The sequence below is a fragment of the Amphibalanus amphitrite genome, unplaced genomic scaffold, assembly GCF_019059575.1.
Source record: "Amphibalanus amphitrite isolate SeventyFive unplaced genomic scaffold, NRLGWU_Aamphi_draft 000172F_arrow, whole genome shotgun sequence".
Classification (NCBI taxonomy): Eukaryota; Metazoa; Arthropoda; class Thecostraca; order Balanomorpha; family Balanidae; genus Amphibalanus; species Amphibalanus amphitrite.
The window spans coordinates 32,791-57,644 of NW_024881667.1; the positions used below are offsets into that span (position 1 = coordinate 32,791).

Consider the following 24,854-nt stretch of genomic DNA (forward strand, 5'->3'; position numbering starts at 1 on the left):
GCTGATTGATCGGTCACCGGGTCGGTCTGTACCGTTGTCATATCACACCGGTGGGCGGGGCGCGCAGACAAAGGTCGACAACACGTCATACCAGCGGCGGACCGCGACCCCACCCGACCGCGCCTCGGTTGGACGACTTCATCAGCCAGTCGGAGGCGCAGTGCTGACTGACGCCACCGCGCGCTCTTGCGTGCGCCAGCCGACAAAAGTGATTTATGCAGGTTATCATTAAACGGGACTAATCTGCGATTACCACTGCATATTGCATGACCCACTTAATGGGGTCCTCCTACTGATTGCTGGCCGGAAAACAATTTCGTCGATTGGCGGGCCGGCCTGTCGCCTCCGTTGGGTCACAGGGGCGACCTCCCTGCCCCTCCCCGTCCGTCGGTATCACGGGGGCCCTCTGTGCACCGGTTCTGTATAAACGGCTCGTTCGGTCCGGCTCACTGCCTCCGGTCTAAACAGACGCTGATGTCCGCTGCCCAGAAGTCAGCCCGTTCGGGCCCGGCGGGACAATCAGACAACCAAGTTACGCAGCACGATGGACCTAGCTCTGCACATGAGTCCCCTCGGGTTCGATCAGTGCTCAGTGCTGCGACGCTGCACAACAGTGTCCAACCTATCGGCGCCACCGAACGGCATAAAAAACACACATCCGCCTATGCCGATAAAGGAAATGGTGACCTCCTATTCCTTCCTCCTGACGAAAATAAGGACAACAATTGTAATCACGGTGTTCTGAAGTGAGTCTGTGAGTCCTCGTATATCTGCATATTTCAGGAGCAGTTCAGTATTCTCCAACCAGTATGGGTGAAGCTTAGCTTTTCCAGGAAATTTGGTGGGGTAAAAAGTCGTCAAACCTACAATGTCCAATCGATAAGTTAGATTAAGTGCAACACCTAATCAATGCTTTTCATTACAGGGATAATATTTTGTTTTACACAGACATTTCAAAGCTCCTCAATGCGAATAAGATTGGTTTGCTTAGAAACAAAGTCCTACAAATGAGCTAAACTAGGTGAGCTAAACGCTAATTGGAGGGGCAAAATGGCAAGTTAGTGGGACAGCCGCCCCACTAACTGAATAGGAAGCTCCGTCCCTGCCGGGCGGACTAGATGAGTAGCTTGAGGACCTTGGTAACGTGGATTCAAGAAATAAGGATTGTACGAGCAATTGTAGCAATTGTCCACCGCTCGTATAAACAGCGGTGGACAATTGTGCCAGATGGGAAAGGCACGAGCTTTCCCAATTCCACGCCGGCTTGGCTTTGAAGCCGCAACAGACGACGGAGGTCAAGGTCACCGCTAGGGCGGCGGCGCATTTGCTGCGCCCGTGCAATCCCAACTCAGCACAGCTGTCTACCCCTGTGCATACAATAGTTGAAGGGTAAGGCCCAAGAAATAATGAATATTCTTGTCTGATGAATATTCTATCAGAATGTAAGCAATAACAAATTTCAGGGGTTGGTTAAATCGTAGTGCAGAGGTTGAAGTGATAGTCCTTGTACCCTCGAAACTGCACGGGGAGTCCACCGCCAACATAAAGAGTAAAGACGTTCAACTACTTCTAACTACTTCCCGCTGTTAACACGCCCTTAGTGGGGGCCGGCACTGTCGTTAACAATGCCACACGCTCCTGGCGTGACAAGACTCACTTGAAAGGCGGCTGGGCGGCGCTAACATCAGGGATTAGCCCAGGCTCAGCCCAGATTTGTGACGGAAACCATACGGACGAGTGCCTCTTTGTTTCGGTTCTCTGTCATTTGATAGGAAGGTGGACTATGCCTACCTTCTATGGAAACAGACGGTTGCCTCCACTTTTGGCACGTTCCTACGTATTTATCAATGATCTCTTAATTTTCCGTATTTGCACTAAAGATTTGCCACACATAACCCGACTTGAACCCGACGTCCAAGCCCAAATGCGCGACTGATATGTGAAAGATCGTTTAGATGGGCTTTTCTCCATTTTTTTTTTATTTGTAGGTGCGTTCTTACTCTTGATGTTTTATCTCTCCCTGCCATATTACAAGAAAAATATGAATTTGATAGCAAAAGTCACATCATCCACCGCTGTTGATCTAACCTGGAGCAAATGGCAATTAGCAACTTCAAATCACGAGCTGTCTGTGAAACGTAAGCGGTGAACGCGATTACTGAAAAACATGTAGGGTGACTCGTGAGATCTGCATAATTGCCAGATCGTGAGATTTGCTGGTGAGATTTGCCTGCCGGTTTGCTTGTGACTTGCTCTAATCGTTGGCCTGCTGTCTGCCTGTTACAAGTATGTATTTACCTACACAGTTGTGGCTGTAAGTACTCGAGCACCGGACCGTCCCCTGGTGCCGCGGAGCGCCGCCACCGCGGTCCACGGCAGACGTCCCGCGCAGGCGACTCTGCTCCCGTCAGACCTTGTGCCGCTCCCTGGTGAACCGTTATAGCTGGCCGACCACGGGTCCAGGCCTGTCGGTCAGCTATCGGTGCTACAATAACACAGGGCCCCGGTGCCACCTAACCGTCACTGCCAGAGCCGCCGGGACCCGGGAGCGGCCGCCGCCTCCGCGGGCGCAGCTCCGTCACCGCGCTGCGACAGTAGTTAGTCCTGCGGCCGCCAGAGGCGCTGCAGGTCTGCGGCGCTCGCGGCCCGGCCGTCCGCGCGAGGAGCAGCGCCTGCCAGTGCCGCCGGCGAATCGTGTAGCGCGTGACCGCCGCGGGGCAGAGCCGCCGCAGCCCGAGGGCCGACTGTGAGAGGTGTGAGCTGACGGAGCATGAGCTGTGGCCCTCGCTGAGTGAACCAGGTGAGTCCTCACACGAACCAGCCATAGCACGGGAGCAGTGAAATCGAAAACGTCTCGCGAAATGGAATAAGGCGCTGAAGCGGTACTTGGTGTTTATAGCCGGCAATAATCCCGGTCGTGGTCGAGATGTGATCTGACGATTTTTCAGCCCTTCCCTGACGGTGACATTTTCCGCCCGTCTCTGCCGTAGCTGTCTCCACCGTCGCCGTTTCCGCCGCAGTGCTGTCTCCGCCGTACCCTTTCCGCATTACCCTGGTGAAGTATGATCATGGCCGCGGTCTTATCGCTGTCCTGCCACTGTCACCACCGTATTTCGTCCCGTCCAACTGTCGGCGGAGCGGTGACAGATGAATTATAAATCGCCGACGGCTGGCGGTCAGTGTTTAGTGTCTGCGCGCACGCTGCTCGCAGTTCGTAGTCAGACACCCGGCGGATTCGGACGGCGTTCAGCCTAATAACTACCTCTGTGAACGCTGAACACTGCGTACCGGCAGCAAAACAGACCCTCAGCGGCGCCTGGACCGCAGCCTGGTATAATTTGTTACCGTTTCCACAGCGCTGCCTGCTGACATACCTATTGTGCATGATTCTTCGGTAAACGTAGATTTCTACAACTCATTGGATGTTATTCAAACAATTCTGCTGGATGATTTTAAGTACGAGAAAAGGCATCAATTACTGCTTAAGTGTATTTAGATCATTTTGCTGGGAATGCCTTGATCAGATGCCACTCCCAAGAGATGGAGTAAGAAAGGGAGGTAAGCTTTCTTGCAAGGAAAGAAAATGAGAGAGAAGGGAGAGGAGGGCGCAGAGAAGAGAGGGACCGAGAGCGGAAAAGATAGATAAAGGAATAGAAAAGAATTAAACATTCAATCCTGTTAAAAAATGCATTGGGAACCTGCTTACCAATTCACCTTTCCGAACCGCGCAATAAACGGCTCGATCGGTTCCGATGTCATAATTGACGTCTAACCAACATCTTGGCCGTCAGCACCAGTTAACACTTTCTCAACCAAAACAATGTATCTCTTTGGATAACCTTCAAAAGACACCTGAAACATTGCGGCTTGGAATGTGTGTCGGCGTGATGTCTTACCCTACTTATCGTATCTTTAAATGTGAAATCATTAACTCATTCATTATCATTAAATGTGAAAGCTGGACTGGACATAACGCGTTTAAAAAGGCCTTCACTTAACGTATTTTTCTGCCACTAGGCACTAGGTACAGGTTCGTTACTATATAAAAAGTCAAAGTCAGTATACAGGGCTCACTAAACAGTGAACACAGAGCTTACCGCTGGGTCATCGCAAGTGAGATCTGCATTTCATGTTATCACGCTGAGTAATTGAAAAGGCCCGAGACTGTTATATCTCATGAAACATCCCCGACAAGACCCAGCAGAACTAACAGTCGAAATCTGACGCAATATGCGGCCAAAGCTCGGCGTGGCCGTGCCATGTAAACGAATGGGATGTTCGACTGATAGAAACAAAGTCAGAGATGTATTGATGATTGCCTACTGTCTATGTAGACATCAGACTACCAAATGACTCGAGTCGACCGGTAAATGTGGCTCTATGAGCTAAACGCGAGGCAGCCTTCACTGAATGTCGGGCGGATGTTTTCATGGCTGATCATTATAATTTAAAGCTTAAATGTCTTCACTAATTTCCTCGGACATTAGGCATTTCGCAAAGCTATTAACCTCATGGCGACACCATCAGAAACAATTCAGAAATTTATTGAGTCATGGACGTTTCATGCTAAATTTAAACTGATTGCCCTCTCCCAGCTGTCATCAGCGGTTTATCTATATTACTATTTGAGGAAGGCGTAGTTTCTGTCTATTACGAAGGTCGCGACATGGTGCTACGTAGCGCGGGTTACAGGTCACACCGTTGCACCTACCGCGCTGAAATTTGCGCAAGTTATAGAACAAGGATGGACAACGTGCCTTTGAGCGGTCTCGGCTCGATCGGATCGATAGCGAGCGCGTGGCGCGTGCCCAAAAAGTGCAAATTCGCGTCATAGACTTTACATGTATAAATCGGCTGGCAAAAACGGGCAAAAATGGCTAAATTTGCCCGACACGGGTCCGTTCCCCGTGCAATATCTCGGTAGCCGTGCGCCCGATCGGCACGGGGAAAACAGCATCGTGTAGAGAATCGAACGGGCAATCGAATAGTGTGCGGTGCAGGGGTGGCACGTGCCACGTGCACATGTGAGGGCAATTTCATTTCAAAAAGTGCCGCTTTAAATGGATTTTGGATTCTATTTCATTTTCACGCGACCGCCAGACTGAGAGAGTTGAAACAACTCCTATTGGGAAGAGAAATGTACCGCCTCTAATGGAAAAATTGTGAAAAGCTAACTAATCAAAAACAAGGTGGAACAAATTGCTGGAGAAAATGGTATTTGTCCATAATGTGCCACTAAATAATTACACGGGATTTGCTGCTTAACCTGATACGCTTGACAATTGAAAATGCTATCATTAGAAAGAGCATTCAATTCTCTCCAAGATCCAATCATCACGTTTGCATGACAAGTAACAGTATTCTTAAAAATATAAATGTTTCGAACCTCTGCAAAACGATTTTTAGCGAAAATTATCTACGCCTTTCATTTGTCATAAAACTACGCACCAAAATTATAAAACACATTTGACAGATTCTGAAGTGGAAAGCATGCTTATCAGACACGGGCACCTCGATGCGGTGGATATTTTTTTCCAAACCAAAACGTTTAGCCGTCAAAAGGCAATCGACCGAAATAGATAGATAACCCAACCGACACAAGAACAACTAAACACCCGCCGATCGTAAATACCCCTTTTCGCGTTGCGGAGCACGCGGGCCACCCTAGTAGCTTGGCTATTACAAATCGATGAATTAGCAGGCGTTTCAAATACTCAAAGAACGTGCACCTCTGCATCTTCATTTCCTGTCCCGGTGGTCCAGTCTCATTTGATCTTACGTGTATTTATCTATGCGTGAAAGAAAAATAGTCATGTTCTATTATATACTGCCGCGCCGGCACTATAAAAGACCACCTGCCTGTAGGACCAACTGATGCGTGCTATCAATCACGCTGGCACTCTGTGTTTGACTGTGACCCGCTGTATATTGTTGCAGTCTGCTCTCTGTGCCCTCCACGCGCACACCCAGATTCTGCTCGCTCGGTCCGGTCCCGGTCCCGGTCCCGGTCCAAGGTCCACTCAGCTCGCTGGGGGCCGGAGCGAGGTGGGGGACTGACCGCCGTTCGAACACCCACGCGGCTCGGACGTCCGTTTATGCAGTGAGGCACTATACTGGGGCCCTATGCCACCGACGGAGCGGCCGCCAGTCATGTCACGAATTACGCCAAACCAATTCGGGGTCGTTCCTCTGCAAATAAACTCGAATTTTCCCCAATTCATTGTGTCGACTGAGCTAATCGCTATGTACACGGCCATCGGGACGCGGCGGAGGTTAATAATGTCCCTACCAGCCTCACAATAACGGCCTATTTATCGATCTGTCTCAAACGTTATGCTCCGATGCGCTGCAAGGACGGCAAGTGGTCGATGAGAGCCAAATGAAGGGTGACTCTCGGTGCCTGCGAAGTCACCCGTAGAAATAACCGAGCCGGAGTCGTTAGACTGGTTTTGTTCTTGAGTCGATAGTGCGATGCACAGCCGGTAGTATTGTTAGTGCTGGTTTTTACGAGCGTTTATATGTCCCGGCATAAGATATCGGGGCTGTCCCCGCACATGATTTTCCATAGAACTGGCGGTAGTCGCTGATCCTTCCCTTCCGCTCGAATCCTGTTTGGTATCCTGTCCAGTTCGTGCCTCGCTCACTGCTGGCTGGTCGGGGCTGCCTCCCGTTCCTCCTGCCTGACATCTGTCCTGGTCCCATACCTACTCATGTCCGCTGCACTGTTTGTCCCATGGTCCCACACTCCTGTCCGCTGCTGTCTGAAGCCATGCCCCACTCCTGCCCCCTGCTGTCTGTCATGCCCCCCCCCCCCCGCTCCTGTCCGCTGCTGCCTCTCCCCACCCCTTGTCCGATGACCTCGCACCGGGGTGACAGCCGTTGACAGCCTGGCTCGGCACATGATACGCATGGCTCAGGGGAGACTCTGCGTCATCCAGGTCCACACCGGCCAGCACAGAGCCTTGCCTTGGAGCCGTGGCGCGATAGTTCGCTGTTCATAACTAGTGATCAATTGAAAAATTCCGTTACGTGCTAATGTAGCGACTCATCGCATTTCTAAGTGATACAGAGCTCACCTCACAGAAAAGAAAAAGGTATTTTTAAGTACCTGTCCACCGCTTCTTCTTTACCATATTGTTTAAGAAATTTGTGATAAATTGATATCGCTTCGAATTCTCTTGCAGTCATATTTCATACAAACTCCCCTACCCGCTACCGCGTAGGTATAAATGTCATCAAGTTCCCTTTTGACCAGCATTTCGCCTTCATCGTTCTGAACTGAGACACCCGTCACCACTGCACCGTCCCGTCACATACCGTTACACCGTCACTCTGCACGGACAGCTCCGTCTGCCATCGACTGCCGCGGCCGGCGTCTCTGTCCATCGCATCACGCGGCCGCGGGCTTCATTACCGACCCTCCCTTCCGCCTCCTGCTCCGGTCCTCTCTTCAGTCGCCTGTCGCGTCGCGGCGTCATCACCGCCGGGCCGATGACGTGTGCGGTTGCCGGGCTGACCTCAGGGTGTGGAGGGACGCCTCCCAGCCGCGGCCTGCAGCGCTCCTGGCCCAGATAGGAACGCAGCCCGTCCACTGGCGGTCGCAGCCGCTAGCAAAAGGGGGGGCCAAAGTCACACTCGCGGGACATAACATTTATCCGTCACCGGGAGGGGGGGGGGGTGATCGGCTAATTTTTTACGTCCACGAGGCGCCGCACAGTTGGCATTACTTATGCTTCATCCATCTCATTCTTGCGTGAAATCTTTGAGCTCAATTTAAGGCAAAATCACCAGTTCCATTTACCGTCTCACGGTGTGCCCACCGGTCGGGCCGCTGCACCATGACGACGGATCGGTGTAGCATAGGTATACTGGAAGGTCAGGCACGCGGATTCATGACCTTACCACCATAAAACAATAAGGCCACCAGAGACCGGTGTGAGACCCTCAGACGCCGGTTGGGACCCCTGAGGCCGGTTAGGGGCCCTCATAGGCCAGATGTGGGGCCTCAGAGGTTGATGTAGGCTCTTAGCGGTCAACGTGGGCGCTTGACCGCCACTGAAGTTCCCTCAGAGGTCAGTGTAGGACGCTCAAAGACCGGTGTGGGAGCTATATTAACCCGCGCGGGGCTGGGGGAGGGTAAATTTTACCCCCCCTCGCGAATTTTTGCAATATCTTAAAAACGGCGGCGCGCAGCGCCGCCAAACTTTCAGTACCTTTTCGTACATCAATTTGACACGTTCCCTGAAAATTTGAGCGAAATCCGTCGGAAAATTTTTGAGAAATTGACGTTTTAGTGACGTCATGTTCGCCATTTTCGCCTCAAAAACGGCAAAGCTTCAAACGCCGCTAACATCTTCATTTTTAAGGGAATCAAGACGTAACAAAAAAGGTTATACGTCATTCTACTTTGTCTATCAAATGGCTATCTCGGTTTTTTGAAAATTTTGGATTTTGGCCCAAATTTTTTCAAAAAACTGACTTTTTTGGGAAAATTGTTATAAAATCTAAAATTTTGAGTGTATCGAAAAAACCGGAATATATGTCAGAGAAGTGGTCTATGTGCACCTACATACCAATTTTTAGAAGAATCGGTTCAAAAATGTGGGAGTTATTCAAAATTGTATGACGTCACGACACACAAAAATTTTGAAAAATGATTTTTTTGGAAGTTCTAGACCTGGTACGGAAACAAAAATAGCACCATTCGATTCGCCGTGAAAAACTGCATCAGATAGACACCTTTTTAGGCCTTAAGAACCAACTTCAAAATTTGACCTCACTTGACCTGACCTCGACCTGAAATTCATCCAGAGGTGGTCCATATCACTTATTGAGTGTGCCTATTGAATTCTATGAGTAAAATGACCCATAAAACATGTGTCGCACATGCCCTTTTCTATATTTTGTTTTTGGTGACCTGACCTGACCTGACCTGACCTTGACCTTGACCTCTGAATGACATGGTATGCAACGCATATTGTCTTGGTAGTCTAAGAACACGTTTTGGGCAATCAGTCTCAGTCGATGACTCCATTCTTCGGCAACTACGGTGCAAAACCGATACTGTAGAAACTTGCAATTTGTACCCTTGACCTGACCTTGACCTTGACCTCAAACTTTAAATTAAGTGCATGTTTTTAGTTGTTCGTGATGAGATCTTTCGATTGGCGTTTGAATTTTCCAAATCGGACCATTAGTTCGGGAGATAACAGGGGGGGGGGGTAAAATTTACCCCCCCCCCAGCCCCGCGCGTTCGGCTGGAGACCCCAGCCCCGCGCGGGTTAATAGCTTGGCGTGGCTTTTTTTTAGCCTCGTGACGATCGAATAATTGCCAGGGCCCCATACACCTATATGGGGGCCCATTGGTTGTTTGAGGGGGTTTGAGGGGGGTCAAATGATATGATGATTGATGGCCCCCTTTATTGACCTTTGGGGCATGGCCCTGATGCCCCCCGGCCCCCCGCGACCGCCACTGTGTACACATTACACACATGCCTCTGAGATTACATACTAGCTCATGCAAACTCTATGCAGGCCCCGAAGGTACCACGCTAATCCTTAAGAAACCAAGCCGGCATACGGCATCACCACCGGGCTTCTGAGGTGCACAGCACCAACCCTTGAGGTCTTACTTTAGTGTCTTGGAGCCAATCTCCTTTAGCAGGAGATTGGCCGCCACTGCCGAAGAGGGTCTCATGCCAGCCATTGCTGAATGCTGGGCCTACGAGAGCCTTAACCCGCGCCCTGATGGGGGGGGGGCCATTTTGGCCCCCCCCCTGTGGTTTTTCTTAAATAGCGAGAAAACGGCGGCGCCGCCAAATTTTGGGTACCTTACTGGGCATCAATTTGACACCTTCACACAAAATTTCAAGTCACAGGTCACCTCAGGTCAGGAGTTATTGAGGTCAAACTGAGGTCATGTTCGAGCAAAAATGAGCAAAAAACATGACATCTTGAAACGCTCACCAATTCTACAGTTAACAAGAAATTTTAAAGTTCTTTATGTGGTTGTGTAGAGAAAAAACGGCGCTACAAAACTGCTATCTCGGATTTTCGAAATTTTGGGATTTTGACCCCCAAAAATCAAAAAAATTGATTTTTTTAGAAAAACTAAAAAAATTTCCAAAAAATTTTCGAATTTCGAAAAACCGGAATATATGTGATAGTCCCTGCGCTCTTCGATATACATACCAAATTTTAGATCGATACCTCTTTTTTTGGCCAAGTTATAGGGAAAAAAACTGTTAAAAATTGATGACGTCAAATTTTTGAACTCAATTTTTAGCAGTTCTAGACCTCGTAGCGCAAAACGGAGACCACCATTGAACTCCCCGTGACGAGCTGCATCGAATCGATACCCATTTTATGCAAAAATATCAACTTTGAAATTTGACCTAATTTGACCTGACCTTGACCTGACCTTGACCTGACCTTGACCAAAACGTGACCTAAGCTGGCCCTAAAGTCTGTCTGACCCACATAATCGCATTTGTCATGTAAAATGGACCATAAAACATGTATCACACGACACTTTCATATTGTGACCCCCCCCCCCCCCAGTGACCTGACCTCTGTGACCTGACCTGGTATCAGTGACCTCAAATAGCAAAATATGTGTTTGAAGAACATTTCTCCATCGATGATTTTCAATGAAATGCATTTTACTCGATTTTACAATGCATTTCTTGAAATGCCTGTAAACGGTGAAAATTCGACCTTTGACCTGACCTGTGACGTCATCGGTTTGACCGAGGTCAATGAAATTGGGTCACAAGGTAGTTCCCCGCTGGGGCTATCCAACACCGTTTACCGCTTGTCGCTATGTTGCGTGGTTCTCGAGATCTGAGGGGGGGGCCAAAATGGCCCCCCCCCCCCATCAGACCGCGTTGCTCGGCAGACCCCATCTGGGCGCGGGTTAAGTAAACCCACGCTGATATTCCATATAAGATCCGGCCATACTCGTGAACCGGTGCCAGCGACGCTGACCGCCAAATTGACAGAATGCGAAACTGAGCCCACTCATGAGTGAAATTTACGTCCTTTAATGGCGCAAGAAAGAAAATGAAACATACGAAAAGCTTTTCTAGGACTTTTGTTCGATCTGGAAGGTGGGGCCAAAAGATAGTATGGCCCCACCTTTCAGCACCAAAGGGGGGGCCATGGCCCCCGTGCCCCCCCCCCTGCGACCGCCAGTGAGCCCGTCCGAGGCCTCGCGCCAAACAGTTCGTGTCGCAGATGACAGCTAACCGCCGGAGATGGTCTGGTTGCGGGCCGTAGGCTCAACGAGTTGTCTAAATTTCTAACGTGGTTTCGTGTAATGATCCACCGAGGGATGGGCATTGACTTGAAGCGTTTCAGTTTAGTACCCTCAAGCAATGCCTCTATCGCAGATGTCTCGTCATCCGCTGAAGGGAGGTGCGTGTTGTGACGTAATTTCATCACCGTGCTCATTGCGCTTTATGTTATATCGCTTCGTCAAAGTTTTATGCATCGTATTTTGTAATAAGATGCCAAGTAGCTGAGGCTGCTGGAAGGTGGTTCGCATTTGGCCTCTCGTTCACGTCATAGATTATTTGGGTAATGATGTGAGCCACCTGCCTGCAATCTCTCTTCCCGTTCATTAGGATGAAGCTATCAGCATAGCAATTGCTGGACAGCCTAAAGAGCATTTGCGCAGCAGCTCCATCAGTTTGGCCTCGAGCAAACTGTGAATATGTCAATCCGCGATCAATTTATATTGAATTGAAGCAATCAACTTCATCCGTCGTCTTTACTTGACCTAGATCAGCCAATCTTGACCAGCGTCGTTCACTTCCGTTAGTCCAGTGTCCGCACATTGTGGAGTTGTCTTGCCTCTGCTGCACGTGCTCCCTTCAATTCCTTGTCCATTCAACACCCATCGCCGCCCGTTCATCTGCTGGCGGGGCCACTCGGTTCCTCCCGCACCAGTTTGGAGCGGCCGCGAACAAGCTATCCGCCTCTCCCCAGAGCCGTTTGTTTGGCGACCTGTCGACAGCGGTTGCGTGCGGCAGCATTGGTCACGTGACCGCTTACGGCGCTGATCGGCTGGCGGCGGCGACTGCGGCGCTTCAGAGCCAATTGTGCGGTGGGCCCCGTGCCGGCTGCCGGGAGCCAGAATGGAGATGGACGAGTGGGAAGGGTGGGAAGAAGGAACGTGAGGCGATTGAGTGGGGACGCATTCTTTGAGAAAGATTCCGGTGTGAAATATGGAAATTTGTGCCGTGAAAGTTTGTTTTGAGATCGCTGTCGCTTGTATTCATATCACTGTCTGTGCATTTCTTCGTGTCATCTTTCCTGGCCCTTAGCATCGAGGAGAAGCTAATGGTGCTCTCGGTTACTCCTAACAAGTGTCGCAGCTAGCGTTGGGTGCATTTTCGCCTAGTCCGTCGGTCGACCGAATCGTTAGCACTCGACGTTATCCTCACGGGTAGTTACACACCTACGCGTGGCGCTGGCTCTGAGCCGCACTCGCCGTATTTCTGTGTTGTCGACACCGTTGCCGCGGTGACCGGTCTTCACCGCTCCCGTCTATCATTGTCGGCAGCGGAACCACTGTTTGGTACAGCTGTGCGCCCGGGACCTCGGAGGACGCACCGCGGCGCCACCGCGTCCAACTTGGGCGCCCGTCGGCACAATTAATCCGTCCAAATTGCAGTGTCAACAGCGGCGTGCGACAGTGACGGCGGCGGCGCCGACTCTGTGCCGGCCGTGACAGTACCGTCTCTGTAAACAGCCGGGACGGGTTCTCACGGTGTTCAGCACGGCAGCTGATGGGAAGAGTGCCTTTGATGCCAGCAGTCAACAGAGCGGAGATGTACGCTCTGAAATAGCGCGGAAAATGACTTGGGAAAGTCTCGGTGGGTTGTGGAAACGGTGTCGATGGTATGGGTCGCTATGGTTTAGGGAGACTATATAACACTATTTTTTTCCTAAATGATGCGTCCACATTTACCGGACTTGCCATGGTTTCAGATTAGTAGAGCGAGTGTAGCCATGTACCTACTTCTGCCGGTCACCGCTAGGCCCATGTACTTCTGCCGGTCGCCGCTAGATGCTGTGAACCGCGAGTTACAGTTTTGTTAATAGGTGTCGCTTTTACCAGTCTCTAAATTGCTAAAGCCTTCGATTAAGTTGTGCGTCCCCCTTTTAACGTTCCGTTCGCTTAAACTGCTGTATTGTTTGGACAACTGCATTGGCTATGTGTATATTAAAAACCATATGTATTCGTTTATTACATTCGATGTTCTCGCCAACATGTGTGCAATACTAGATAAGTAAGTTCGTATGTAAAACTATATATGTCTCGATTTTGTGGCGAAATACAGAGATATCTGTATCTTACAGTGTTTCTACTGGCTACACCAGCCAGATTGGTGACCCCGCGTTCTACGCACCATGGGATCGCTATCCCCTCGTGTTCCCTGGCACACCGACACTGGCCTGCACCCTGAGCTATCTCCTCCAGCTCTCTTTGTGTAGGAAGGAAGTGGCGGATGGTGTGTCTCCACGAGGATTCTTCTTTTGTGCTGTGTGGAACTGGATAACGCCGACTACTACTGCTGCACTACGATCCAGCTACTTCATCGGCTCACCTTACCGTCCGGCTACCTCTGCAGCTGCACCGCAGCACCTGCCGATCGCCGTGTCGCCGTCGCCGCCACCGATCTTCCCGACCATTGCTCTCGGCAGCCATGGACCAGAAGACCCAGCCTGCCGGCGCCGGTGCAGCCGCCGGCACCGGTGCAGCCGCCGGCGCCGGTGCAGCCGCCGCCGCCGCCTCGCATGCCGCTGCTGCTGCTGCTGCCGCTGCCGCCCAACCGGACTACCTCCGCGTGGCGACCGCGCCACGCAGCCACGTCGCGCCGCCGCGCTTCTTCGAGGAGGACCCCGTGATCTGGCTCGTCCAGCTCGACCTCTTCTTCTCTCAGGCAGCTGTGGACGATGAGCTCAGCCGCTTCCGGATCGCCGCTACTCTCCTTCCTGGCCACCTCCTGCGCGACTTCACCGACATCCTCCGCAACCCTCCTCTAGACCGACCTTACACCATCCTTTCCGACGCCATCCGTCAGCGGTTCGGCAAATCAGTCGAACAGCGTCTTCGCTGCCTGCTCTCTGGCCAACAACTCGGCGACAGGCGTCCTTCCCAATTCCTCCGGCATCTCCTGGACCTTGCTGAAGCTGAAGGCTCACAAGATTCCCCGCTCATCCGCCAGATCTTCCTCAATGCTCTTCCGCCTCGGACTCAGCCCTTCCTCCAGTGCCTGCCGCTTGGGACGGACCTTGCGACCATCGCTAGCACTGCCGACCGACTCCTGGAGCTTCCGCAGCAGTCGGACGTCGCTGCACCTACCTCAGGCCTTCTCGCCGCGGTATCGACTTCTGCGCCTGCTGCAGCCTCACCTGCTGCTCCTGCAGGACCCTTCCACCTCCAAGACCTGATGAGCCAGCTGCTGACTGGTATCACGGCCCTCACAACATCAGTCGCCACCCTGGTGGACGAGACGCGCCGCCGAGAGAGGTCTGCATCCCGTGCCCCCGGCCGCGCTCGCCACCGTCCACCACGCGACCTGTCTGCTGCTGCCCGGTCACCCAGCCCTGCAACCAACACATCTACCGGCGCTGGTGCTTCCTTCTGCTGGTACCACCACAAGTTCGGTACCAACGCGCGCTCATGTCAGTCACCGTGCTCGTGGTCTGCAACCGCAACTCAGACCTCGGGAAACCAGCAGTAGGACAGGTGACACAGACGTCTGCACCTGCCCTGCTCAACCCTGACGTCCCTCCAGCCAGCGGCCTTCTGAGACTCAAGGACAACAACACTGGTATCACCTTCCTCATCGACACTGGAGCCGAGTACAGTGTTCTTCCAGCGACACCCACCGATCGTGCTCGCGGAACCAACGGTCTGGATCTGCAAGCAGCCAACAACAGCAGCATCCAGACCTATGGTCAGCGCATGCTCACGCTTTCTCTCGGCCTCAGAAGAGATTTCAACTGGATCTTCATCATCGCGGACGTCTCCCATCCTCTCCTAGGAGCCGACTTCCTCTCCTCGTATGATCTCCTCGTCGACACCAAGAGAGGCCGTCTCATCGACCACCTAACTGAGTTGTCCTCACCTGCTTCCCACTCCTCAGTGCCATCCACCGGACTGACAGCCGTCGTCGGAACCGACAACCCAGCATTCCTTAACCTCCTTCGAGAATTCCCCAGCCTCACCCAGCCGTCACATCATCCGGAGCCACAGCACTCAGTCCGACATCACATCGAGACTACCGGCCCTCCAGTCTTCTGCCGCCCACGCCGTCTGGATCCAGCTCGACTCGCCACTGCCAAGGCAGAGTTCCAGCGCCTCCTCAGTCTCGGAGTCATCCGACCCAGCAGCAGTCGGTATGCATCACCGCTGCACATGGTGCCCAAGTCGTCTGGAGATTGGAGACCCTGTGGTGATTACCGTGCACTGAACCGCATCACAGTGCCTGACCGGTACCCACTACCACATCTCCACGACTTCACTGCCTGCCTCGCTGGGACATCGATCTACTCTCGGCTCGACCTCGTCAGGGCCTTCAACCAGATACCGATGGCCCCAGAAGACATCGCCAAGACAGCGATCACAACGCCCTTCGGCGCCTTCGAGTTCCTCCGTATGCCGTACGGTCTCCGGAACTGCGCTCAGACCTTCCAAAGGTTCATGGATCACATCCTCCGTGGCCTGGACTTCGCCTTCGTCTATGTAGACGACATCCTCATCGCCAGCAGCAGCATCTCGGAACACCTGTCACACCTCCGAGAGGTCTTCAGCCGTCTTTCCCGCAACGGTGTGCTCCTCAACCCATCGAAGTGCGCCTTCGGCATGGAGAGCATCTCCTACCTCGGCCACCAGATCTCCAGCGGAGGCATCACTCCTCTCGACGATCGAGTCAGTGCGATCAAGAACTTCGACCGTCCAGAGTCAAAGAAGAGCCTCAAGAAGTTCCTGGGGATGATCAACTTCTATCACCGCTTCATCCCACACGCTGCTGCTCTTCTGGCACCTCTCCACGGCCTGACTGCCTCAGACGACCGAGCTTCTTCAGTCACGTGGACCCCAGAGGCAGACGCCGCCTTCTCTGCAGCCAAAGCCGCCCTCGCTGACGTCACCCAGCTCGCTCATCCCGTCAAAGATGCAGCTCTGAGCCTCAGCACTGACGCCAGCAGCACGGCAGCCGGCGCCGTGCTCCACCAGCGAGTTGGTGGTTCTCTCCAGCCTCTCGCCTTCTTCTCGCGCAAGTTCACGCCCACCCAACGCCGCTACAGCACCTTTGGACGGGAATTGCTCGCGATGTACCTCGCCGTGCGACATTTCCTGCCCTATCTGGAAGGACGCGACTTCGAGATCCTCACGGACCACAAGCCGCTCGTCTTTGCTCTCAAGGCCAACGGCAACGCCAACCATTCTCTCCGTGAACAACGTCACATGGACCTGATTCTGCAGCACACCAGCAAGATCGGACATGTTCCTGGACACCTCAACCCGGTAGCTGACGCCATCTCACGGATCAGCTCAGTGTCTGCGCCAGCTTCTGCCGCAGCTACACCTTCACCCGGCCTTCTGAGCCTGGCCGACATCGCCCTACACCAAGCCAACGATCCTGACCTGCCGAAGCTGCAACAATCCTCATCTCTGGTCATCCGTGACTTCCCAGTCCCTGATCATCCGCATCTACGTCTCTGGTGCGACACCTCAACGGCCACACCTAGACCTGTAGTCCCAGCCAGACTCCGCCCTTCCATCATCAAGAGCTTCCACGACTTGTCTCATCCTGGCATCAACGCTACGCGTCATCTCATCTCATCGAGGTTCATCTGGCCCCACATCAACGCGGACATCCGTGCCTTCGTCCGGAGCTGCCAGCACTGTCAGCGTGCCAAGATCCAGCGCCACACGAAGCCACCCATGGGCAGTTTCCAGCCACCTGACTCTCGCTTCCTGCACATCCACATCGACCTTGTCGGACCACTTCCTCCGTCCCATGGCAACTCCTACCTCCTGACTGTCGTCGACCGCTTCACCCGATGGCCCGAGGCAATTCCTCTGCCCACCATGGACGCCGTCACGGTGGCTCGGCATCTCGTCAGCGGCTGGATCGCCCGCTTCGGAGTACCCGAACTCATCACCACCGACAGAGGATCCCAGTTCGAGTCCCGCCTCTGGACAGAAGTCTCCAAGCTTCTCGGCACCTCTCGGATCCGGACCTGCGCCTACCACCCAGAAGCAAACGGGATGGTAGAGCGCTTCCACCGCCAACTGAAGTCAGCTCTGCGGACCGATGACGACGCCGTCTCCTGGTCGGACCGACTTCCTCTGGTGCTACTCGGAGTGCGCACGACCCTCAAGGAGGATCTCGGATGCACCGCTGCAGACCTAGTCTATGGTTGCAGTCTCCGACTTCCTGGTGACTTCCTCTCCCCCATGTCGTCGGACACTTCTTCTGATCCGGCTTCCCTAGCCTCTCGTCTCCGTGCCGCCATGTCGGAGCTCCGTCCAACTCCTCCTCGTCCTGGTTCCCGCCAAATCTTCATCTCTCAAGACATGCAAACCTGCTCCCACGTCTTCATCCGACGCGATTCGCATCGCTCTCCTTTCCAATACGTCTATGACGGTCCTTATCGTGTCCTATCCCGCGACCAGCACACCGTCACCATCGACCGTCTCGGGCGACGCGACACCGTCACCCTGGCTCGGTGTAAACCGGCCTTCACGGACAACATGCCTGCCGCAACGCCGCCTGCAGCACCGGACGTCCTGGTGAACGACACGCCTACTACAGCGACAGACAGCTCGGTGGACCGCCCGCCTGCTGCATCGCCTGCACCCAGCCGCTCAGGTGCCCCCGGCGGCTCTCGCCCGGCTCGCCGCGTGCCGCCGGGCCCGCCGCCTGCTTCGCCGCCCCCTCTCCGCCGTTCGTCGCGTACTCGCCGCCAAACTTCTTTTTATGGTGTTTAACTAGGGCGGGGGAGTGATGTAGCCATGTACCTACTTCTGCCGGTCACCGCTAGGCCCATGTACTTCTGCCGGTCGCCGCTAGATGCTGTGAACCGCGAGTTACAGTTTTGTTAATAGGTGTCGCTTTTACCAGTCTCTAAATTGCTAAAGCCTTCGATTAAGTTGTGCGTCCCCCTTTTAACGTTCCGTTCGCTTAAACTGCTGTATTGTTTGGACAACTGCATTGGCTATGTGTATATTAAAAACCATATGTATTCGTTTATTACATTCGATGTTCTCGCCAACATGTGTGCAATACTAGATAAGTAAGTTCGTATGTAAAACTATATATGTCTCGATTTTGTGGCGAAATACAGAGATATCTGTATCTTACAGTGTTTCTACTGGCTACACCAGCCAGACGAGTTCCTGAATAACATAGCCGCATCCTTGATCGAGTATAGCTTAATTTATGTTCAATACCAATGCATCTCCTGAACGGTTGACTAGGCATTTAGGCAACCACATGGAATCCCCTTTTACCTAAAAGGTTGTAGACCTCTAGGGATGTAGACCTCGGTAATTTCAGTCTTGCCTGGGGCGTGGTTGTGTTGCTTTCTTGCTTGTTTTTAAACAATTAACACAGCTTCAATTCCACACTGCTTTATGTACCTAAGTCAGTGATTAGGCAGCTCCCACAACCCTAGGTCGGAGGTCCAGCCCAAAATGGCAACGTCTTGATCATACTGATGGATGTCTGATGAAGGGACGCTATCCTCATCATGGCGCTCTCGTATTTTGACGGCAATAATCATTAACACCCATGGACACGACTACATTCCCCCGACAAATGAGCTGGCTGAAAGCTGTTTGTCGAATAAACAGTGAGCGCGTGAGATCGACTGGCGGCGTGAGCGCGAGGTGCGTGCCGTTTCCGCAGCCCCGTCCCAGCTGAACAAGCAGGCCCCTGTGGCGGCCGTCCGGTATGCGAGATCAGCCCAGAGCTCTGTCTTGGTCTTCGCGACTGCGCACAACTCACCGTCAGTGCTCCGATGATGTCAACTGAGCTGATCTGTTAGCTTCGTCAGTGACATGTGCCAGTTTTTATTGCTCTTCTGAGGTTTCGACGGCGACGCGTTGATGATGTAACGTCAGTTGGACCACATTAGTGACTGATTTTGCTGCAAGACTAAGCGGTCTCTGGGGAGGCGAGGGATCATGACAGAGGCTTCAGTATGCATTGGGTACCTAAGCTTTAAACCCATCAACCAGTGAACGAACGAATATTCGGGAGAGCTTCCGGTTGTAATTAATGTGAAACCCCGGACGGTGTCTGCTCAGTCACTCAGTGGCACAAAGAGAGTCGCAGACTGAGGACCAGCTCTGTCGCTCGTTGGGGCAGGGGCAGCACCGTCGCTCGGTCGCTCGGGGACAAGAGCTCTGTGACTTTGTGTACAAAGCCCAACGGGGCAGAGCCCTGCACAAAGCCCCGCCCCATGGGGCGGGGACAGGTCCGTACCTCGTTGGGACACAGGGGACAGCTTGTGGGACAGCTCTCCGGGACAGGGGCATCCCGGTAGCTCTGTGGGATAGCTACGTCCCGAGCTCGGCTGCACAGGGGCAGATTGCTGACTCTCTGGTTTAGGGGCAGCTCGGTAGCTCTGTGGCACAGGGCCGGACCGGTGCGCTGCCGACGCTCGGACCGGGTGACGGTCGGACGGCCCGACCGCTGGACGCGCTATGTAAACATGACGCCACAGTGGCGAGCATGTGTGCCCATCGGCTGCCCTCGGACTGGGTGTTTGCCCGCGCCCGCGGCCACCTCGGTGTGTCGCAGACGGTGTCAATAACCGACACACTCCGACCCGCCCCCTCCCGCACCACTCCTAGGCAGTATCGACAACTGTCAGAGAAGGGGGAGGCAAACCGGTAGGTGCAGTGCCACTGGTACTTACCTAACGGTGCATCAGTTATGCCCAGCGGGATATTGATTATTGATGGTTCTGTATGTAGCGATGTAGTTTGTATGTAATTTGTATGCATTTGTATAAATGTAATTCGCATAGAGATATAACGGTACCGATGCAAACTCAACGAAAGCAAACATGTAATGGTTATCGCATACATTATCGAATATGCGAGATATCGGCGCGGCTTTCATCTTTAGTTCTGTGTAGCATTTACTTATTAGGCAACAAGCTGCTTAAATTTAAATATTTGTTCACAGGAATGTCGTAGGTAACCGTTTGTACCAGTGTATAGGCTAGTTTAGGCAGGAAGCGGTGTATAGAGTAACGTCACATAACGGAACGCTAACTGAGCCCGAGGCCTGTCTGATAATTTTATGTAATTATGATTAGTGAGCTGAAATTGACCTAAAAATTGGGATCACTTGGCAGTAGAAGATGGACGTGAGCATCGGGCATTTATCGGGTGCTTCCAATCAAGATGTTTAACGTCGATAATGGGACAGCTTGATGATAGGCACTTACTTAGAAACATTCAAAGCGCTGTCGTAGAAAACTGTGGTCTTGTTGATAAATGCAGAAATGTTGCGGTCACGGGCTGCCTCTGGATCACCTGGGATCACCGGTATGCCGAGGTCGTGGACCGCCCCCGGATCGTGAACCTCAAAACACCGCCCCCCCCCCCTGACCACCGTGGACCCTAGCGCTGTACTCGTGGACAGCATTAGTTCTCTCCGCCGAGTGCTATAGTCGTCACCGCTGAGCTCCGACGCACCGACCGAGTGGTGACCGAGTGGTCCAATAGACCCCCGAGGGGCGCCGCGTGCTCGAGAGGCCGTCTCACCACTCCCCCGAGCTCCGACACTCCGGTGCGGGGACTCGGCCCTGAGCTGGAGAGGTGTCCGTCCCATTTCACTCGCCGACGTCGAGCACACTTTGTAATGCATTTGATGGCCGTTTATAGCCCGACAATGGACATTGCTGGAGTGGGATGGAATTATCTCTAGTAGCCGAGAGGACTCTATGGTACGTCGGTGGAATTTCTGATGACATACCGTGGTGGAGCGGCTGCAACTGTGACGAGCCACGCGCGATACGAGTCATGAGCTCATGAGTGCTCGGACGGCGGCGACCGCGAGCGTCGACCGGGAGGCCGTACAACTGAGACCGGCGCCATAGGGATTCGGCTGTCCCGCTGAAGGTCGGACAGGTACCACAACAGCTGACTGCACGGTGACCGATGACGTCAGAGACGAGGGACGATGCTGTCGAACTGTGGACATTACGGGCCAAAACGGGACCAATGTCATAATGGTCTGGGTTTGGGGTAGCAATAGGTAAGGCGTGGCTGACATGGAGGCTAATATTTTTTTTTTTGTCTTGCTCTTGCTTAGTTCTTGGCTCTTGCTTGAACTTTTTATCTGCCCTCCTCTTCAAAGGTGCTCTATCTGCAGCGAATAGGTCTGGTGGCGTTTGGGAATTGAATATCACTGTCACAGGCTATCCCGGATCTGACGTCTTGTTATTAAGTCAGTACGTCCGCCCACCCAGATCCCTTCCATGACCTTCGGCTCTCTGAGACCCATATTATAGCTGACTCAGGGAGGTAACCGAACTCGAGAACTCTTAAAAAGCCACTGTTCTGCTTAACCAGTACTGTTTCTGTGTTTAGACTGAAGAGTCCAGTGTCCAGCAAGGTCTTTTTGCAGTCAGGCCGAAGAGATCATGCAACCGTCGCATGACTGCACGTTTGCTGATTTTCGATCGGATTCTGTTTGGTGTGGATTTGCTGCAGGTTTGTTTAGAAAAGATATCGAGCAGCAGATTACGAGGAGCTCTGTGCCACCGATACCCATATACGGCATATTTCGTTACCATGTCTCGATACCTGGTAGCTCTGTCCAGCAGCTGCACAATTCCTTATAAGGTTAGGTGTGCGTTTCATGTTGGAAGAAAATTCCGCAGTCGGCACTTTTGTACCCGCACTCATTACGGGTGTTATGTTCTGGATTGCAATGATAGCTAAGACACATATAACTACTGATGAAGTATAATTCTTGTAAAGAGGAATTAGTTTCACCGGGCTTATTTTAGAATGTCTGCTATGCATCAGCTCTCACAAGTTTTTAGTTGCCATGCCATACTTGTACATTTCGTGGGATAGGGACCCAGACAGAGTGCTTCTCCCAATTACGAGTGCCTGGACTCTCCTTTCACGAAATACCATGACCGGAATGTGTCATCCCGGGTCGTTCTGTTTCATCTCACCCCTGACGAGCCTCAGCCTGCCTATGACTGAACCGTTGACAGGCCTCGGTAAGTCCCAGGCCGCTCCCTCCAGCCCGCGCTGTTCGTCCGTTGGCCCGATCGCCTCCACCCGTACGTCTGATCAGGAGCACCAGATCGGGGGCAGTCCGGTCGGCCGGTCTCGTCGGGGGCAGCCAGCCCCTCCGGTCCACCCCGACAGGATAGCGGCTGGACGCCGGACAGCGCCGTACCAGCTCTGTTTACGACAGGAGGTCGGTTTATTTTCACAGCGGTACATCTCGCCAGCCGCTGTCCGGGAGAGGCTCGAGGTCAGCGCTGGCCACCGCGCTGAAGTGGCCGGGCTAGACGCTCCCGTGGATACAGAAGGTTGCTGAAATTCAACCCGAAGCTGAATGTCCGTGTTCGCATTCATAAGATTCAGTAGGCAAGCTACTAAGCGCATATGGTAATGACCGAACATTGAGGGTTGGTTGTAAATGTATGCATGCGAGTATTTTTCGGGTGGTGTCCGTAACCACAAAATGTGATCGTCGTTTTTGACAGAAAGAAAAAAAAATATCACGCGAACATTCTCAAACGCCCGCATTTTTTAATTCGCATAATTTGCTTATGACTTGAGCAGAGGACGCGGTTAAAGCTAAAAAGCGAAAGCAGAGTCTTACCGTAGAGACTGGTGCACTGCTGCACTCCAGGTCGCGCCGCTGAGTCAGCCACCTATCGGGGCGTCACGCGCCACGTGCAGCTGACCGTGTTGGCGGTCTGGTCTGACGGTGTCAGCCGCCGCCGAGTGATACCGGCCGATTGGGGGTGCGTAACTCGACCCCGCACCAATCGGCAGACGGTTACGCCCACTGCAGCAATGTTTCCAAGTCGCAAATACTCCCGTATACCGGCGTTCCAGAGACGGGTGTTTATATCTCGGCGGCGGTCGGGGTCCCGAGTGGATTGCGCTGTTTGCTGGCATTCCTCCGTTGGAGGTCGGAGCTATCAGCGGGAGGGAAGATAATTATGCATGTGACGATTGCAGAGCTTTTTAACACGGCCGCGGCCCGAGTGAAGAGAGCGCAGCGTACACCTTACACGTTGCCAATTCATGATTCATGATTCATGATTCATGACTCCGATTGCTGCGCCCTCTCTAGCGAGCGATTCAGGCAGACGACTTACGCCTTCGTCATTTCCTGCAGCAGGCATCCACAATCCTATCGACCGACTAGCAAGCACGGTGTCTCGGCTGAAAGATCACTGCATCATGGTACCCGAGGACACGGCGCCATGGCACTCATCCATCCCCATCACGCTCAGGTCACGTCGTCAGGACACCGCGGAGAGGTGCCGTCATACGACAGTCCAACTCCGGTCTGGTTACCCTTGATGGACCGATTAGCCTCCAGTGCACTGGAGACCCAGTTTTGACCGCGGTGGGTGGCCCGAATGCGGTGCTACATCTCCGAGTCGGTGGTCATTTTCGACCCTCCGCAGCGGTCCGAGGAGGGTGGCCTCGACTGACCTGAGGCCGTCTGTCGCTCCGTCCGGTCGACTGCCACTCGCGGTGTCCCGTTTTTGGGGGTAAACAGAGCGGAGCTTGGAGAGGAGCTGCTGCGCCATGACAGCGCCCGGCGCCACCCTCCGTGGTATTGGTCAGCGGAACGAGTCTCCTCTGCCTCCAGTTTCGATGATTTAGAAACGACCATCGGTCTGCGACGCCGCACGACTTTGTCCCTGTTTGCCAGGGAGGCACTGAGTCTTTCGGATATGTGCATGCTGGGCAATTCAGCGGCGGGATAAGGAGCAACTGAATTATTCCGAGGGAAACTTTGTCGCCGAGTTTGCACTGGTCGAATTCACACGGGGTGGCCGAGCGAGCGAGACGCTCTTCCTTGGCTCTTCCCAACCAAATACGAGGTTGAGCGCGGCGCATATCACGTGCCTGGAGCTGACACTGACAGCTAGTATTTGTCATATCTGCTGTCACACTGTCACACTCTTGGTCACACTGGCCAGCGACTGTCAGACGTCGGTCAGCAGTCATTCGTCCCGTGCGTCCAAGATGTCCGCGAGACGAGCAAGTAAAGCAACGCGCGTGCAGCGTACCGGGCCTGCGTTTCGTCTCAGTAACCGCGAGGGACTGGCGATGATACAGACGGATAGGCGTCAGCTGAAGGCAGGCAGAGTGATCCTATTGGATAACCCACCCGGCATTGGGAGTATACCTACAGATCAGCCAGATTGATATCCTTGTTTGCATTTGGATTTCTGTAAAAGTAGTCGCCAATAATTGAAGCACATAAGAGTTTGTTAAAATTGATAATGCGGTAGTCACTTCTAACTTGGTCTGTAACACCCTTCGTTTTTTTTAAGGTTGACTGATGAATGTGACTTGTGACTATAACCCTCGCCCGCACATGCCATTTTCTCATCCTAGAACGCACATGGGGGGGGGGGGTTGCCACCCCCGCGCCATTTCGTTCCTGTTGGAGATAGAGCTTCGCGGTAAAGACCAAAAAGATTCTTTGGGAAGAGACGAATCCAATGATACCCAGTTTTGCCTTCTCAGGTCAGCCATTGACCTTCCAGGTCAGGTCAAACTAAAAAATGTTGCTGTTTTTGGTCACCGTTGGATATCAAGT

General features: G+C 52.9%; 1 protein-coding gene across 2 annotated transcripts in view; it reads left to right on the plus strand.

The window, feature by feature from the left end:
* Positions 1–2,409: 2,409 nt before the first annotated feature.
* Positions 2,410–24,854, plus strand: part of LOC122383742 — a 60,220-nt gene continuing 37,775 nt past the window's right edge. The window contains exon 1 of one of the 2 annotated variants that reach the window (XM_043370475.1): positions 2,410–2,800. The gene's annotated coding sequence lies outside the window, so the exon portion shown is untranslated. The remainder of the gene's footprint in view (positions 2,801–24,854) is intronic. The other variant, XM_043370476.1, reaches the window with a different exon arrangement.